This window comes from Pteropus vampyrus, unplaced genomic scaffold (assembly GCF_000151845.1).
Source record: "Pteropus vampyrus isolate Shadow unplaced genomic scaffold, Pvam_2.0 Scaffold75, whole genome shotgun sequence".
Classification (NCBI taxonomy): Eukaryota; Metazoa; Chordata; class Mammalia; order Chiroptera; family Pteropodidae; genus Pteropus; species Pteropus vampyrus.
Genome location: NW_011888856.1, coordinates 1,964,966 through 1,983,529, shown reverse-complemented (window position 1 = coordinate 1,983,529; position 18,564 = coordinate 1,964,966). Strand labels below are relative to the sequence as shown.

General features: G+C 44.1%; 1 pseudogene; it reads left to right on the top strand.

Annotated features, from left to right (window-relative positions):
- The first annotated feature begins 10,784 nt into the window (after window positions 1-10,784).
- On the top strand, window positions 10,785-10,903 carry LOC111741275 (annotated as a pseudogene).
- The last annotated feature ends 7,661 nt before the right edge of the window (window positions 10,904-18,564 follow it).

The following is an 18,564-nucleotide window of genomic DNA, read 5'->3' as shown; positions in this document are numbered from 1 at the left end:
TGGACCTCCAGCACATCAGATGTTCCAAGCATAGACGTAATAAATTGGAGGGAACCCCTCAGGACTGTAGGAAGCCTGGCTTCCCAGCCCCTTAAGCAGACCACCTACTGCTGCCTGCAGCAGCCACCCCATGAAAAGAGCAGCTGCCAGACAAAGGGACAGGGGACAGGCTTCCATCTGCACCTCCGCCCTCTTGCCGCCTTGCACAGAGGGCAGCCGCGATCCCTAAGGAGGCAGAGATTTCACTGTTTCAAATGACAGATCAGCCTGTGCTCTCTGACCCAGATTAGACCCAACCCAGGACCAGCTCATCCGCCTAAGTCACCAGCAAATGATTTTAATTCACTCCCGGGAGACCGTAAGAACACTTGGACCAGTAAGGCATGTAATCCGGTGGAGCTCTGCAGTGAGCCTTCGTAAGGATGTGGGTTTCACATGTTCCACTAATATTTCACTGGCCCGTCAGCCCTGGCTTGTCTGTGGGAGCTGGGCTGCACACACAGCCCTCCCGTGCTCCCAGACAGTTGGGGGAGGGAGAGGTAAGGAGGAGGCAGAGGAAAAACTCCGAAGGGAAGAAGAAAACACTAAAGACCTAACAGTGGTTCTCAGAATGTGGCCCCTGGGCCAGCAGCAGCAGCGTCACCAGGGAGCTTGTTAGAAATACAGATTCTCAGTTCTCACCAGGCCCTACTGACTCAAAAACTAGTGGTGGGGTCCAGCAATCTGTGTGTTCCAAACCCTCCTGTGGATCTGATGCATGTTATAGTTTGAGAACCACTGAGCCAGATCGACAATATTTAAGTCGACTCAAAGTCTAAATTCAAAGAGGAAAGCAAGAACCCAAGGAAGTATGATTATGATAAGGGAGGAAACCTCTGGATTTGACAGGAGGCCTTCATTTGAATTCCGCCTCCAGTGATTGCTAAGTGTGTGATCTTGGGCAGGTGGCTTAACTTCTCTGAGACTCTGTTTCCCTATGTGTAACATGGAGGTGATCAGACCTCCCTTGCAGAGCTGGGGGTTGAGATATACTCTTCGTGGATGGCCTGGCACCTGTACACCTATTCTTCTGGTCACTACACCACACGGCTTCCCCGGTATTCCTTCAGGGCAGGATTCTTTCAACCTTGGCACTATTAACTTTTGAGTCTGATAACTCTCTGCTGTGAGGGGCTGTCCTGTGCATTGCCAGATGTTTAGCAGCATCCCTGGCCTCTACCCACTAGTTGCCTATAGCTGCCCCAAGTTGTGATAAATATAAATGTCTCTAGACGTTGCCAAATGTCCTCTGTGGGGCCAAATTGCCACTGTTTGAAGACCACTGCATTAGAGTATTGGGATTCGACATAAGTAAAAAGCAAGGGCGTTGTATTAAGTTAGATCTAAAATACAAGTTCATCTACCAACTAGATACCTGACCTCAGACATGTCTGGTACCTGTCTGAGCTTTGGTTCCTTCTCCTGCAGAATAATGATTAAAACATTTACTTCACAGGGACGGGGTAAGATTGAAAAGTTATCATATGCGAAATGCTCAACAAACTTGGATTTCTGTTGAAAATCTGATCTTTCTTTGCTTTTGATTTGACTACTAAGAGGCAGAAGGATAGCTAAGATGAACTTTTGATGATGTCTCTTAAATTACAAGGTAAGGAACAGCCAGAGTCATAAAAGACAGGCAAGCAACCGTCAGAGAGAAGGCCTGGGTCTTCACTCTGCTGGGCTTGGTATGACAAAATATCTTCTAGAAAAGGACAGGCAAAAAGTCACAGGCAAAAAGGACAATAACAGGCAATTCTTTTGAGAGGTTGTATGACAGTCCATCTCCCCAAGTCCATATCTTGGAACCAAGTCAATATTAGGGTGTCATTAGGCCATTCACGTCAGCCTGGCAGAATGAGAGGCAGTGAAGTAAGGAGGGTGGATAAGAGCTTGGGGGTCTGAGTCACACAAACCTGACTTCAAATCCTAGGTCCGCACATACTGGTTCCGTGAGCGTGGCCAAATTACTTACACTCTCTGAACCTCAATTTCCTTATTGTTAAAATGAGGAGACAGATTGTAGCCACTCGTTAGGGTCTTGGCAAAAAGTTGTATGTGCTGGTGTGTGTGCAACACTTAGCACTGTGCCTGAAAATTATCACATTCCTGTGTCAGAAACACAGAAACCATGATCTTTGTAATATCGTCACATTTGGCTAAGCCCAGGGCAAGCATGTATGATAAAACTGAGAACAGTGTCTCTTGACAATGATCACAAAACAATGCATTTCAGTGCAAGGAGAAACTGGTTCGGCATGTCGCTCTCCATCATTCAGTCTTCTGAAGATCATTCTGAACTGAGGCGCTGTCCGAGCAGAAAGGCTGGAGCTCTGACCAAGCCCTAAAAGGTTAAGCAACATTGGCTTTAAAGGGACGCTTTCCTTCATATTCCTAAGTGTGCGCGTGTGCATGCGCAGAGTGAGAGAGAATAAGAGAGAGTCTTCTTGAACTCAGTACCAGTCAGCTAGAACCTCTCACCTCAGTGATAGGACGGAAAGACCTCTCTGTAATATTATTTAGGGGCCGCTTATGACACCATGGCTCAGTGTGTTGCCTGCACTACTTACTTTATACAACCATAGTCCCTATTTATAGATGAAAAAGCTGAGGCTTATAGGACTCGTTATACCTATACTCTATTAAGCAGATGGAGAACTGGCCTAAATAACTCTCTTCTTAATTCTTAGAGAGATCTTACAACCAATCTTTAACATCTATTTCACCGTCTAACATTTTCCACAGTCAGAAGAATTATCTTCCTCTAAGCTCAAGTTACTCTGAGATCTGATTTAGGGAGGTGAAAGGAACTGGATTGGAGCCAGGGTCATGGGCTGGATTTATGGTCTCCTCAAAACATCTTTATATCCAAGCCAGACGCAGCCCCAGGGACAGAAAGTTACAGAACTATACTTCAGTGTTTCTAATTTCTGTACCAGGATGAGGATCCCAGTCTGGATTCCGCCTGAAGGGCAGCTGGCAGCCACCTAGGTACATCTCGGCCATATCTAGCACCATCTTGGCAATTGAGGTCCCCTTTCATTTTTCGAAGGGCACCAAATTTCACTGGTTCACACTCTCTTCATTTTATGAATCCCAGTTGACCATAAATTTATCACCTCCAAAATCTATCCTTTTGTTTGGGGTCTACACTCACTGAGCCACCAACAACCTCTGGATTTCCTGGGTGGTTTGTCAGGCATAGTCACACTTTGCTCTCCTCCCGAATTCTATAAAACCCAGACACGGAGAACACAACGAATCAGGCTCTGAAAAATCTCATCCTGGGCTCCCCTCCGTGGCTTCCTGCAACCATCCCACTGAAGTCTTGTTGAAAGACTCTTGCCCTGATTAAATGGCAGATGATACATTTAAAAGGCTTCCTTTAATTTTTCTCAATGATGTTTACATTTAAGTCCCTTCCGTATTCTTTCTTTTCAGGGGAAAAAAAAAAAAAATCACCTCTCCCATCTACTCTGGTGTGAGTCCACCAAGAAACCATTTGCGATTTATCATTAGGAAGGTTTTTAGTCAAGGATAGAGTGAGGGGGTGGGTGTGACTGGGTAACTGCTAGGATTGATTTAGAATGCAAAGACTGGCTGGGAATCACTTCTGCCACAAAACTGTCACTTCTTTTAAGTTTAGTCCAGTAGGAAAATTCTTCCCCTGCCCCCATCAGTGGAAGAAACCAAATAATAAACATACTTTGTCATCAGATTCACAGATTTTGATTTCTAAGGCATCTTTGCCGTTGGCCCTTGGGTTATAGTGCTCAGCAGGCGGTGGGAAATAATATAGAGGGACTGAAAGATGGGCCCTGTGTTAATCCCTAATCTAGCAAAACTCCAGTTACTGCTGGGACTAAACTTGTTTCCTAGGACTTTTACCATCTTTCCATCTCTCAGACACATCTGGACAGCTGGGTTCCAGATAACTGGGGAATGAAACACACGCTGAAATCTTGCAGCCAGAAAACCTGTTTATTTTTATTTGAAGTTCTTAAAAATCGTATCTGGGAGGAAGTGTGGTCTAATTTTTAAAATTGTCAGTGATCCCTAATGTCCTGAGTTCTGGTCTCTTTGATTATTAACAACTAATCATAGGAGACCTTTAAGGTGATTTAATTTAAACTAAATGTGGCCTGGTGTTCCCGGTGAGTCCTCAGACCCCAGAATTAAAGATGTTATTCATGTGTAACTAAGCATCCAAAATAGAAAATTTAATCCTGGGAAAGAAGCCTGAATTTATGATCAAATTTGGCGAAGAAAAGGAATCACTAGGTACTTCTTTTAGGGAGGCAGCATCCTATATTTACAAAATTTCCACCAGGCACTCAGGAGTTAAGGATTTGGTTCTCCAACTGGGTTTCAAGACATCCCCTCCCAGAAGTCTCCCAAGGCAATAATGAGTATTGGCACACAATCTCCATCACTATGTAAAGCCCAGTAGAACCTGTATGTTTGTCCTTGATAAGGCTACGCAGGCAACTAAAACACTGAATTTCTTTGATTTTCAGTTTGTTGTCATGTTCTGAGCAGAAGCTCTCACAGGCAGTCTTTGATTCATGAAAATCCAAAAATAAATCTTTATTACTAATTGAAGTTTGCTAGATCGACGCATTTAAAATATGGGGTCTATGAAGAAAAAAAATGATTTAAAAAGGGGTTCTTGGTGGAGATGTTTGTTTGTTGGACCATTGGGTGGTTGATTTGTTTTGAGGAGAGGTAGAGAAATGAGGCAAAGAACAAAAACGAGTGTGAAAAGAAAATAGAATAGCCAGCAAGCACTCCACAAAGCTTTTATAAATTAAGGGTAATTGGTTATAGCGCCTCCTAATGGTTGGAGGAGTTTTTGTTGTGATCATTTATTTAGGTTTCATTCACTTATTACTTTTTCTCCAACTCAACTGGAAGATGGAAAATGATTGTTCTCTAAATAGCATGCTTTCAGGATGCAATACCCTCAGTATTTCCAGGGTGCCTTCCACTTCCAAGAAGGTGTGTTCCACTTCCAAGGAAATGAGCCCCTGAAACGCTGACCATAACTTGATAGTTCCCAGAGTGACAATCAGGAGGCATTCTTTTTGTAGAAGTTTCCTCCCAACAGGATGTAAACAGTGTATCACTACCAACTTATAAGCATCAGGCTTCTTGTGGATATACATTACCATTCAACACAAACTTCGCACGGCACAGTTTTGCCCAGCCCCCAGGCCAGACATCATTAATCAACCACAGAACCTTTCTCAAGAAGAATCGTTCTCAACGAAGCATTCCAGGCCCTAATACTAATCAACCGGATTTGGCATGAATCCTATTTGCTTACACAGCCTTAAGACAAAGAGGTCCCATACATTTAAGATATAAGGCCTAGGAGACTGAGCATGAGCCCACAGCCACAATGAACTAGTTTTAAACCCCAGCTCTGTCACTCTGCTAGCTATGTGTGCTTAGAGAAACTACTTTGCCTCTCTGGGCCTTGGTTTTGTTCTCTCTTCAACAAGGGTTTCTCATCTGCCAACAGGATTACTGGGAGGACTACATGAAAGAACCTTTCTAAGCCCGGAAGAACTGTGCCTAGGACTTGCTGTGTTTAACAAATGCTAAGTCACTCTCCTGCCACTATTAATCATAAATGGAGTTCTGCGTCTTACCTGGAACTCCGAATTCTCTCTCAGTACCCTCTGCCAATCTCCCCAGCTTTGGCTCACCAGCTCATGAGTGTCCCAGATTCAGCAGATAAAGTACGAGAAGAGAAATGCATTCGCTATTGCATATTTCAGGGTACGTTAAAGACCTAAATACGGACTGCTAAGCATAAAGTTTCACCCTACACAAACAGCAAGTGTTCACCGTCCTGTTGGGCCCCAGGTAGGCACGAAACAGACGGCTAAGCCTGTAAAGCCACGTCCAGAAGCCATTAAGCAAAGGAAAACAATTGCAAGGCAGGACTGAGCAAATTTGCTATTGCTCAGGCCATTTCTGACTTAGTTCCAGGTCTTGTGACAGAGACCCCTTTGCCTCAGCAATTCAACTTCGCCACGCAGTCTTTCTCTGCTTCCTTCCTCTGGAATAAACGGAGCTGGTCCTGGGTCTCTGTGACCTGATCCTCAGTGCAGGCACCGGCTCCCACTGAATCCAAGAAAACCAAAGAATGAACAAAGGGAGGGAGGAGGCTACCACCGCCACCTCCTTCCAAAGAGCAACCCCACTGCTTTCTATGGGCAGACGGGAGCTGCGAATGCAATTATGCCCAATGCTGAGATGAAACCCGGGAATGATCTGGCTCGAGCTTTCACAAGAGATCAAAACCGTGTAGCACAGCAGTGTTTACAGGTTTATAGATCCGCCTGCGGCATCCGACGCCCTTGACTGTGATTTATTATTACAGGACAGAGATTATCTCAGACTGGGCTGGAAATGGATCTTGGCTGAGTTATTTACTCACCGGATGCAATGTGTGAGAGTTGATGGCCTTGTTTCTCAATTTGTCAGTTGTAAAGGGAGTCCCCAAGGCTCAATTTCAGACCCAGTATTGTTTACATAGTCCAGCAATAATACATCACATGTGGCAAAATAGTACAAATTCATTTTTATGCTGATGATATGGCTCATGCATAATAGTGGCTAACGTGCTTCTCTTTTTAGTTGAAATTGCAGCTAAGTTTCTAAAGGCACAAAGGGCCTTTTGTGTTTTGAACCAGAAAGAAGAGAAAGTATATGACAGTTCTTAGAAGGACTAATAAAGGGTTTTGATCTGCCTCGGCTGCCATCTGTAAAAGAGCCCCATTATAGCAGTTAAGGCCATTATAATACCAGACCATCTGAAGGTATCTGACAAGATTTTTAATATTATTATTATTATTATTATTATTATTATTATTATTATTATTATTTTGGAACCTATGGAAAATGGCTTCCCATTTCGCTGTTTGCATTTAGAAGATGGGAAAGGAATAATCTGAATGATCTGAATGATGATTTCCATCTGGTACTTTATTCAAATGGCCAGCACCAACCATATGGAGACGACACTCGCTAGCATATATATTATGTACCAAGAGATGTGCTATATTTAAAACAATCTCCATATAAATCAACTCACTAGGAGTCACAACAAATTGCCTGCACTCTGACTCTGAAGAATCTTTATCAAAAAAAAAAAAAAAAAAAGCACCAGCATATTTTAAAGAATACAGAGACGCCCCAAAGAAGCAAAAACTGCATTTGGTTTCTAGATTTAGATTCCGAGAATATAAATCCTGGGCATCTTTCTCAAGAAAGAGCAGTGCCTTTTAAATAAGATTTCATGCTCTATGACACTAACAAATTAAAAAATAAACAAAACAGCAACCTCTTCAGGAATTTGGTGTGTTTTAAATGACCATTTACCAAAAAAAAAAAAAAAATCATTCCATACCTTTTTTTTTTATATAGTCTGGTCCTAAGAAGCCCTCCGCTTCTCCACACTGGAAGACAGCAAGTAGCTGCTTGGCCACGGGTAATTTGGATTTAATGTGTTTGCTTAAACTGTACATTCCACTCCCAAACCATAAAAATGAATCCTAGAAATCTCGAAGACTTGAAAACTCTAGAGTCTGTTTCCTGTTTGCCTTCTCAAAGAAAGACTCCCAAGGAAGCTTCATCTCAACCTGTGTGTTTGCCTTTGACATCTTGCTAACATGCTCCGTGTGCACCACCTTATTTTGAGGCATATATGGAAGATGAAAACAAGTGCCTTCAAGTAATGACATCGTAGCTAATTGTTAGAGGAGGCCAATGAGAGGAAGGACTGGATCGCCCGGGCCCTCATTCTCATTTGCATATTACATTAAGGGCTTGCGTCCATTCGTTCATTTTTCCAACAAACATTCGTTGAACATTTACTATGTGCTGAGGAGGGAAAAATAGTAGTAAGAGCACACGCGGGCTTGAAATTTGATGGGCCTGAATTCTAGAAAGGGCTTTGCAGCTTTCTAAATGGGTGACTGTGGGCAAGTTATTTAACCCCGTGAAACCTGGCACACAATAGGAGGTCAATGAAGATTTGTCGAAGAAATAAGCGACTAAGTTTTTGTTTCTTAATCTGCAAAATGTGGATATCAGGGCCTATTCTGCAGGGTGGTTGAGGATCTGATGACAAAATGGATGGTTAGTGCTTTGTTATTAGTTCTCTCAGTGGCCCCTGTGGAAGGAAGACCAGCAAAATCGACAAGTATTCCGCAGTGTGGTCGAAAACCAAACCTAACTCGGGGTGGGAGAGCGCAGGCTGGTGAGATGCAGAAAAGGCATCTCAGGGGAAATAACTCTTGAGCTGTTTTTCAAAGGTAGGTAAAATCTAGCCAGGCAACAACAGGGAGGAATGGCACTCCAGGCACAATGCAAGGCGCAGGGATTGGAATAAATAGAGGCAAAGGGGCATGAGGGCGTGGCGCGCCCTGATCAGCCTGCTCTGCGCGGTTCGGCTTCCAGGCCTGAAGAGGTAGGCTGCACAGTGCTCTGCTGGGCCTCGTAGGCTACACTGTGGACCCTGAGAGCTGTGAGCTGTGAAGAGCAAAGGACGCCCTAGGTTCTCAAACCCAAACCAAGCGCCAACGATGGAGGCTGTGATATCGTGATTTAGAACAAGAAATATATGTTTGGTCTTTGTCCCGTTTCTGGCACAGAGTGCCTAAAACTGTTGGAATTTCCTAAGAGGTGAGAATGATAAGCATGTCTTTTGTTGTGTTAATGAGGTGACTTTTGGACCCCACGTAAGGATGGGGGCTGGTCATAGGTAAAACGACCATGTGTTAGAGGGCTCTAACTTTCAGTGCCGCCCCCCACCTCTGGGGAGGAAAGCGGGGCTGGAGGCTGAACAGTCTCCCAAAGTCAATGACTTAATGAATCGTGCCAATCTAATGAAGCCTTTATAAAAACCTGAACGGAGTGAGTTCAAGAGGTTTCAGGTCAGTGGCTTACCAGGAGGGGCATGGAAGCTGCCTGCAACTTCCCTGTACCTCGCCCTGTGCATCTCTCCCGTCTGGCTATTCCTGTAATAAAGAGGTCACCCAGCAAGGAAAAGGTTTCTCTGAGTTCCGAGAGCTGCTCTAGCAAATTAATCGAAACAAGCGAGCAGGTTGTTGGACCGTCTCACCTGTAGTCGGTCAGTCTAAAGCACAGGTGACAGACAACCTGGATCTGCGATTAGCATCCGAAGTGAAATCGGGGGGTATCTTACAGGACTGAACCTTTAACTTGTGGAATCTGACACGGTCTCCAGGTAGTTAGTATCAGAATTGAGTTGAATTGTAGGACACCCAAGTGATGTCAGGGAATTGTTTGCTTGGGTGTGTAAGCACACGCACACACACACACACACACACACACACACACACACACACACATGTTGGGATTGGGAATTTAGGTAAGAAAGAAGCCTGCTGCCAGTCATGGGAGGATCTAGGCACCAGCTCTCCCAGACGTCACCAGAAAATTTGTGGGAGCCGCCAGGAAACCTATCAGTCCCCTGAAGTACTCAACCCTACGGACGTCTGAAGACTGAGTTTTCATATTTTCAGCCTAGTCCTTTCAGACCTGAATTCCTGAACTTAACTGCTAATCCCATCGACTTTTACATTTTTAGCTTTTTATCTCATGAGTCTTTTATCTTAACATTTTACCTCTTTTATGTTTTTAACCATTTATCTTATCAGTTTCAAGCCTTTTATCTCTTATTTTAAATATTACCTATTTTATCTCCTGAATCTTACGAAGATTTTAAATTGATTTTTAATTAATGTTCTATTCCGCTTCCTTTATTTTTCTCACCTTGCTGTTCTAGTTTTACTCTCCTTGTAACTTTCTAGCTTCCTTTATTTTAAAAAGAATTCCTTCCTTCATTTCTTTCTCATTTTCCTCTTCCTCCTCTTCTTTGCCTTCCTTTTCTTCTACTTGACCCTGTTTGAGTTTGTTTTTTTAATGTCTAGTAAGACAAATGTCGACAGTGAAGGCAACGTGGTGAGAGGCTGCTCCACGGACAGAGGAGGCTAGTGAATCGCAGTCTCTCCCCAGCCTGCTCAGCCACCCCTAAAATATACCGGTGACTCCCCTCCCCCTGCCTGCAGTCCCCACTCCCGCCAGCCCCACCAACGGTTTATCCAGCCCTTTAAAAAATGGGTTAAGAGGGAGAGAAAGAGAAAGGAAACTTGCCTGCGGAGAATAATGGATGAACCCCTCCCAGGCCACGGTTCTGCGACAGAGCACACGAAAGTCATCGCCACTCCTTTCCAAGGGGATTTTATTTCTCAGTGTAGAGACAAGGAAAAGGAAACAGAGAAAGTGGGGAAAAAAAATGTACTCAAAAAGGTACTATTTAAAATACCACCCTAAGAAGAAAAACACTATTTACATTTTGGGGTGTGTGTGTGTGTGTGTGTGTGTGTGTGTGTGGTGTGGTACATGTACACGTGTTTTTTTATTTAAGAAAATGAGATGATACTGTACATACTAAAAGGTAATATGCTTAACTCATGTACTTAATTACAAATACATTTCCACATCAGGAAAAATCATCCAACAGAACTTACTTTTTAATTTCGTTCTTTAACATGTTTAAGGTTTGTCCCATTTTGTGGGTGAACTACGATTTGTGTGATCCCCTATTTATCTCTGTTAGATATCAGAGCCACACACAGTGAACATCTTTGTAGCTACACCTCAGGGCACACCCAGGAGTGTCTCCTTCAGTGAATTTCCTAGGAAGAGTCTACGGCCATGCTACCCTGCACAAGCCCGATCCTGTCTAATCTCGGAAGCTAAGCAGGGTCGGGCCTGGTTAGTACTTGGATGGGAGACCACCTAGGAAAACCGGGTGCTGCAGGCATAAAAAATAAAAAAATAAGAGATTGTAAACTGACAAGGTCCTTGTAATCTGTGAGGTCAACCAAGGGTTGCCTTGCCAAATAAATAAATAAATAGATAAATACATACATACATACATACATACATACATACATACATACATACAAACATACTCCAGGCTATCCTCATCTTGCAGTGTTTTTTTATTGTCTCACTGCCAGGCAAGAAGGCTATATCAATTCAGTCACATAAAAAATACCAGTTTCTACTCACTGGTTCAAGGCATTATTCTTCTTCTGAATTATTCTTTACAGCCTTGCCAAAGTGACAGCCGGCGTGTGGCACTGCATTTTCATCTGCGTGTTGGGCAGTCCCAGCGATGCTGGCCATCTTCTCGTACGGATGCAATCCTGGCTGCGCCTTCATCCCGTCCCAAACTGCTTTTCCCGGACTGAACTTTGGAGCATTGTCGTGAACGGACCTTGAACAACACTATGATCAAAACTCCTATGATGCACGTGTTTGTATTGACTGTGAGAATACTGCGAATGGTTTGTTGGGTCATCATGAAAAATAATGTCATCTTCTAGGACCCATTTTAGTGCTAGAAATAACTGTGCTTCTACTGAACGTCTAATTTATTTTTATCTCATTGATACTGTGGACTGTGCAGTGGATAGCATCGTCTTTCCCTCCCTCCACCCCACTGGCAGCTAGAAAGCTCGGAGCCAGTTCCTTCTAACTTCCAGCGAGTTTGTTCCACTCACCTGTTTGTGTCCCAACCTCACACATGGCTTCTTCTTATCTTTCCAATCCTTATTTTCTCTTTGTCATATTTTCTTCAACTCCTTCACATTGATTTATCCTTTGCTTGGCAGGCATTTATGCCATATGGTGTAAATTAATAAAGTATGGTAATTTATGAGTTGATTGTGGCTCCTTACGCTTGGTGTCACCCAGGGCCTTGGCACCGATATTGAGCTGATGTGGTTCTGCCTAGAATTTTTCACATCATGCCAAATCCTGAAAATGATGATGTTGGTATGATTCAATGAGGTAAATGGAAGATGTTTAGAGACAGGATATCGCCCACCCTGTCCTATTCCCAAAGGCCTGAAAGACCATTATCTCTGAACGCCTGTAACCCATGGGTGGCACCCAGGTGGAGAGGCACTGGGCTTCTGTTCAAGGAGATCACGGCTTCTTTGGCTCCCCATCTCCCCGCCTAGCTCCTGGGGATCCTTTCCTCTTCGCTCCACAGACTCCGCCCTCCTCCCTCAATTTCTTCGCAGTAGCGTCCGTCACCTTCTCCATCTCTTCAGTCTCTTCTCTCTGTTGTCCCACCAAGACGAGCATTGAAATAGGACTCAGACACCTAAACTCGGTATTTTTTCTCTCTCACAGTGGCAGATGTAACCGAGATGTTCTCCATGCAGGTTTCATTTTTCTAGACACACAGCTAAGTCACCTTTCCTAGCACACGTGCATCTAGGAAAGCACATGTACATATTAAAGGGTAATATGCTTATCGCATTTACTTAATGACAAATACACTTCCATATTGGGAAAAATCATCCAACATAATTTATTTTGATTTTTTTTCTTTAACATGTTTGTTAATGTGTATCCCATTTTATGGGTAAACTACAGTTTGTTCACCCATAAAATGGGATACACATTAAGAGAAGCATGAGACCGCATCTCACCCATGAAATATGAGCAGAAGTGATTATGTCACTTCTCGGCCCAAGTTGTTAAGAGTGTGTGTCTTCTCTCTTTCTCTCTTCCCTCATCTACAGCTAGATCACGCCGGGGGACCTCGAAGTCCCATTCTGAAGATGGCAAAGCCACAGAATGGGAGGAGTGTGGATCCCTGAATGATTGCATGGAGCAGAGCTCCTCCATAACCACATTAGACTGTGGCACAATGAAGAAATCAACCTTTATACTTTAAGATTTCAAAATTTAGAAAGTTGTTATAGCAGTTAGTGTACGTTAATTAAAGCATCTTTTTTTTTTTTTTTTGCTGTTTCTAAAGAAAGAAAAAACAAGCGTTTCTAACTTTTTCAAAGATTATTATTGCTAATTACCAAGGAAACACAGATCTTTTTTAAAGCCTAAAAGTTTGGGAATTATCAAATTCTTGGAAGAGTGCTTTCCAAAAAGCAGTTTGTAGAACATTCGTTTTCCAGGAAGTACATAATAAAATGTGGGGGAAAAACGTTCTGTGGTTTAATAATATTAGGGAGCACAGAATGAAAAGAAACAGGCTTCCTTGGTACAGGACTTCTCAGAGCCTTTAATATTAAGTTGTACATTGTCACTGAGACAGATTTGTCTCGGCCTGAAAGCCTAAAGATCAAATCAGAACAGAATAAGAACTGGCTTCTTCCAGCTGTGAGATTTGTACCTCTGAGTACCTTTAGATGCGGAAATTCTATTCCACTGGAACTCTGCTATGGTCCAGAGTTTCTCCCAGAACTGACCTTCTAATGACTCCTTGCCTCCCAGAAGAGCCAGTCCAGAGCTGACATGCCATCATCTACTTCACCATGACGCCTCAAACCCACCAGAGTTTTGGCAGTGCCACCTCCCCCAGCGAAAGCACAGGCCCCTCCCACTTCTGAGCTCCTGCTACTTGGAACAATCGTGGCCTCTTTCTGGGAAGGCAAGAGAAGAGACAGTCTCTGCTTAACTGTTGGCAGTTGAATAGTCGATCTGGTACAACTAAAGGGAAAGAGCGAGGGGCATACCATGTGTGGCAAGAAGAAAAAAGAGTGAGAAAGGACAATAGAATGGAGGAAACCAAACCAGCAAGGTGAACATTTGGAGTGTGTGTTTAATGACAGTCCAGAGGGGGCAAGACACGTTGCTGTCTGAATTCCATGTAAGCATGTTAGCAGCCAACTGCCTACAAGCCTTGTGGCAAATAAAGTTTATATTTGCATAGATTTCTGAAGGGGAGACTGTCCGAACTAGCTCTGAATCACAGGCAACTGGAGGTTGTAATGCTACAGTCTTCGAGCCTCAACACCAACTCAAAGCTGCATCACCTGCTTCTGCCTAAAACTCCTAGATTTCAATCCTAAGGAGAATTGCAGCGTGCAGATCTCAACAGACAAGATAGCTTGTGAGATACCTTTAAGGCATATTATATGTGCATGTCAGTTTTAATCTCATTGGAAGATGGCCAGCACCAACACCAGGAGAGGTCTCTGTCAGCTCCAGACCAGAAGGAACCGATGTCATCCCCAGGAAAGAGGTGGGGTAAGACCTGCCACAGGCCTGCAAGCCCATGATGCTCACTGATAATCCTTACATCTGCAGCACACTGTTGAGGCGGCAGACATCAGCTGGTGCTGCAGAAGTCGTCCAGCACCCAGAATCCTGGCCCACTTCTTCCCAAGGACTTCAGTCTTGCCCGTCTATTCCTAGTTCTGATCTCTAGGCTCTGTCATCCAGATGTCATACCTGATGGCAATGGCATAGAAGGACACCGAACTCGCCCCCTCCCATGAGCGGATGTTATGCCTACCTCGAGCCTAGATGCAGCAGGGAAACGAAATGTTCAGGCTAAATCTGCCCCTCGCCTCTGCTGACACCAATGCCCAGACATTCACACTTCCCGAAGTCAAACCTCCTCTTTGTCACACATCTCTGTCACAAGCCCGGACCTCTGCTGAGGACATAGAGAACTTGGAGTTGCTGACCAGTTCCACAGACACAGGAGCTCTGCTTTCTTGATTTGTGTTTCCTGCAGTACCAGACATGTTGGAGCGTAGTAGATATCTTCCAAATAGATGAAATGGGACGAAATACAAATGATAACACGTTTATGACCCCTAACTCCGTCCAAGTTGCCAAGTCTTTTGTTCACTTTCTGATTCCTCACTGTATTTCCTATGTGTGGTTAACTGCTTGCCAGCATCATGAATCTAAAAATGCAATTCCCAGGCCCCTCAGACATTTTGATGTAGAGTCGAAGGGAAGAGCCTAGGAATCTGCATTTTAAAAGCTCTCCGCATGAGATGCTCCTGCACACAGAGTCTGAAGAAGGCGGCTCTCGCGCTTCCATTCCCAGCAGTCCCCCCTCCCATCGAGAATGAACCGCCAGCCTGGCCCCCACATCTCATCTCCTGCTTTCCAAGGCTACCAAGGCTACCTGCTTGCCCTCAACTCCACAAGCCCTCGCCTCTGAGGGGGGCAGTGACCTTCTCACTCTTGCCCCAAATTCTACCTTTCCTGCCTTACCCAGGATAAGGCTCCATCGCCTGGACTCCACCCCACATGTATTGCCAAGTGATTTCCCATCCTGCTCCATCTGTGAGAACCCCAGAGCATCCCCATTCTTTAAAAACAAGAAAGTGGCAAATTTTTCTTCAGTCCACCTGTTCAGCCTACTGCACCTGTTCTTCTCTGCCTCCCACTTATTTTTTAAACCTCCACAATCAGATTCCTGCCCACAGCACTCAACTGAGTCAACTCCACAGCACTTGTCATGAGAATCGCAATATATGGCACCCAAAGGGTACTTCACAGCTCATAAAATACTTTCACGCACATTTGTCGTTTGGACTTCATGAGTCTGTGCAAAAAGCATGTCATAGACCAGACATCCCCAAACTTCAGTCTAGATTATCGGACCACCTTCCCGATTTTTACCGTATCTATTTGCCCCTACATTATTATTAACTTAGTGTTTTTCTTAAAACGGTTCGCATATTTTAACTTAACGTTTACTTTGAAAGAAAACTGTACATACTTCTCATAAGCGGAGAAGCAAAATCATTAGTCATAAATAAGAGGAACCAGTAGAAAGCAATTCAGTGGCAACAAAACAATGTTATTAAATTTTAAAGCCAAACTGACCCTGGCCTGTGGGCCTACAGTCGAAGGTGGACACCTGGCCACTGGAGGAAGCCAGCTCTCTTGTCTCACTGCTCCGACCCAGAGCCTAGGAGGGCTCAGCTCTACTGAACTTCCTCCTGGCCTTTTGGGTTCACGGAGGACTGGCTCACTCACAAGGGGTCAATATCAACCCCATCCCTTCCCCAAATGCCAGACCTTTCCCAGGACCTAGGCCAAAACACTGCTGTCCAGCCACCGTCCAGCCCATGAGCTGTGCAACACCAGTCTTCCCATGAGGATTTCAGCAGAGCCAGGGACTTACTCACATCCAGGTGTCCACAAGTTTCAGCCACTGCCTATAAAAGGGGCAAAGAGTTTGAGTGGGGGCCTCTTCAGGTGGCCGTGTACCCAGAATTCCTTGCATGATTCTGACTAGATACCACGGCCTGTCAAGGTGTAGAGTCCAAAGTCCATTCATACTTTGCTTAAAAATGAGATCACATCCATTAGAATAGCTATTATTAAAAAAAAAAAAAAAAAAAAAAAACAGAAAACAAGTGTAACAAGTGTTGGCATGGACGTGGAGAAATCGAAACTGCTGTGCACTGCTGTCGGGAATATAAAATGGTGCAGCCACTGTGGAAAACAGTGTGGTGTTTCCTCAAAAAATTAAGCATAGATTTACCATAAGATCCAGCAATTTCACTACTGAGTATATACACAAAAGAATTGAAAGTAGGATTTTGAAGAGATATTTGTAGGCTGATGTTCAGAGCAACATTATTCACAGTAGCCAAAAGGTAGTGACAACCCAAACATCCACTGACAGATGATAGACTATTTTATTCAGCCTTAATGAGGAATGAAATTCAGGTACATGTTATAACATGAATGAACCTTGAAGACGTTATTCTAAGTGAAATAAGCCATTCACAAAAGGACAAATACTGTATGACTCCACCTGTATAAGGGACCTAGATTAGTCAAATTCATAAAGACAGGAGGTAGGAGGGCGCTTGCCAGGGCCTGGGGGCGGGTGGGGGGTGCGGACTTAGCATTCAGTGGAGACGGGGTTCCGGTATGGAATGAGGAAAGGGTTCTGCAGATGGATGGACAGAGCTGCTGACTGCACGACAACGTACACATACTCGATGCTGTTGAGCCTTATACTCAAAAATGGTTCAAGTGGTGAATTTTATGTTACAGATATTTTATCACAATTTTTAAAAATGAGATCAGCAATTACATGTCAGAAGTGTTAAAGTCATCCTTGCACCAAACCGACACTTTCTACTTGACCCAATTAGGGCTGAAATTGAACTGGAAAGCAGATAACTTTCTCACGATGTGATTCAATATTATCGAAGGTCACATTCCAGCATCTCCAAAACCACCAGTAACATGTTCACCAAGTTCTAAGAAAACTCTCTGATATTTTGTATACTCACGACATGGATGAGGACACTGAACTCCAGGCGCAATGGATAATAAGTGAATTTCCCAAGGTCTCACATGGTAAATGGCTGGATATTGGTTATTCTGATCCCTGGTTTAGCGTCAGTCCCATTACCCAGAGTGCTCCTTCCCACCCCTCACCTCTTTCTTCCTTGGTGTCCAAGACACTGAGCTCTTTGTTTTCCTCCTCCCCATTTTCCTTTCTCAATGATTTTTTGTGATTTTTTTTAATTAATGCATTAATTGTTTAGAGAAGGTTTAGATTTACAGAAAAATTGAGCAGAAAGGACAGATTTCCCATATAACTCCCCCACCGACCCCCCTTTGCCTCCCTCCTCCACCCCAGGCTCCCCTATTACTAACACTTCGCATTATTGTGGCACATTTGTTATCATTGATAAGCTAATATTGACACAATATTATTAACCGAAGTCCATAGTTTAGAGTTCATTCTTTGTCTCGTACATTCTGTTGGTTTTGAAAAATGTATAATGACTTGCACCTTCCGTTACAGAATCATGCAGAAGAGTCTCACTGCCCCCAAAATGCCGTTTGTTTCTCTTTTTTCACCCAAATTGAGAGATTCCCCAAAGTCCCAACCTGTTTTGATTCTTGCTCTTAAGGGATCATTTCCATCCTCACATTTTCAGGGACCACGTCCATCCTAACAGCTCTCCAAGGCACACATCCATTGGCTATCAGACGCGAGTCCACCGTGTACCCCATCCCCCTACCCCTGACCGCCGATTTCTCTTCATGACAAGCCATCCTCCTAGTCACCTCGTCACCCTCGAATCAACTTTGACTCTTCCTTCCTTATCCTTTGAGGCAGAGGCCCTAAAAGGAGGGGGGAGGGCACCCAGTGACAGGTTGGAGTCGTGTTCGCGATGAGCTTAGACTCTCTGGCTGCAGGAATCTGTCTTCGAGTCCTGTGACCCATGCAAGGTGAATGGCAAACATAATGACCTGGTGACCCAGCAGCCATTTTCACAGAAGTGCGTCTTTGTAGTCACCCCAGCAAAGACTTCACCCTCTTTTCTCACATCAAGCAGGTCTCCCCGCCAACCCCCCTCTGCCTTTGATGTCTCTCTTCTCTGACCCCGTCTTGGCACTGGTGGGAAAGAAAGTCGGGATGAGACCAGAGTTGCTGATGACCAGTAGGATGCTCGAGCTTATTATCTGAGGTCAAAGCTCAAAGAATTCATTAAAGGTTTCTTTTAAATATAAACTCATCGGTGGGATAAAAATACACTGCACGAGGCTACGTATGACCCAGTGTTGCCCCCCACGTAGTTCGCCGACGTTGAGGAGAAGCCGGTGTAAATAAGTCATGAAGATTCGGTGTGATGTGTGTAGTAGTGGTAATTTTATGAGTTCAGA